This window comes from Oratosquilla oratoria, chromosome 29 (assembly GCF_046742065.1).
Source record: "Oratosquilla oratoria isolate Oo_2021 chromosome 29, ASM4674206v1, whole genome shotgun sequence".
Lineage (NCBI taxonomy): Eukaryota > Metazoa > Arthropoda > Malacostraca > Stomatopoda > Squillidae > Oratosquilla > Oratosquilla oratoria.
Genome location: NC_134805.1, coordinates 23551665 through 23552454, shown reverse-complemented (window position 1 = coordinate 23552454; position 790 = coordinate 23551665).

Here is a 790-nt window from a genome sequence, read left to right as displayed (position 1 = left end):
GGTCAAGAAAGGTATACTTTTTTAAAAATAAAAATTCCAGATTTCCATTAAGATTCTGGAAGGTCGTAGGCAGCAGGGCGAGACAGCCAAACTTCTCGTGTTACCAACCAGCGACGTCGCCACCAACCTGACTCGTATTTTAAAAACCACCCATTTAAGTAGTGTGCCTGACCAGTAGGATAATTAAAGACATCACGAGGACGAGAATAAACATCGGCAAAACACCAAACAATAAAGCCGGTGTTTATCGGATTCCGTGCTCGGGATGTGAAAAATCCTACGTTGGGGAAACATCACGCGATCTAAAAACCCGCCATGATGTCACCACCAACGCGTGTATTGCATACAGGAACAATAGCAATCACTTGATGGACTGGGAGAACGCAGGACTTTTGATATATGAGCCCGACAAGATCTGTAGGAAATAAATAGAGTGCTTCTTGTTGTCATTAAAATTCCTTTGCGCAGACTCCCTGCCTAAGCAGTTTTAAATCTCTTTTTGTCATTTATACTGGAAATGTGTCTACGTTAACCTCGCCCCCCCAAAAGAAGTGTAACTATTCTAAGTTCCTTTTAGGGAGATTTTAGAGAGGCCTATGCTGCTGTAGTAGGCATAGCAAAAGAATTTTATAAAGTGTACGATATACAAGTATATTGCCTTTTCTACTTACTCATTTCTGATATATGAATAATATATGATATATGACATATTCGTTGATTTTTGTTGTAGACGGTCCCTTCTTCACAAAGGAGACTCAGATCTACTACCTTCAGAAGGATATTCAAATAA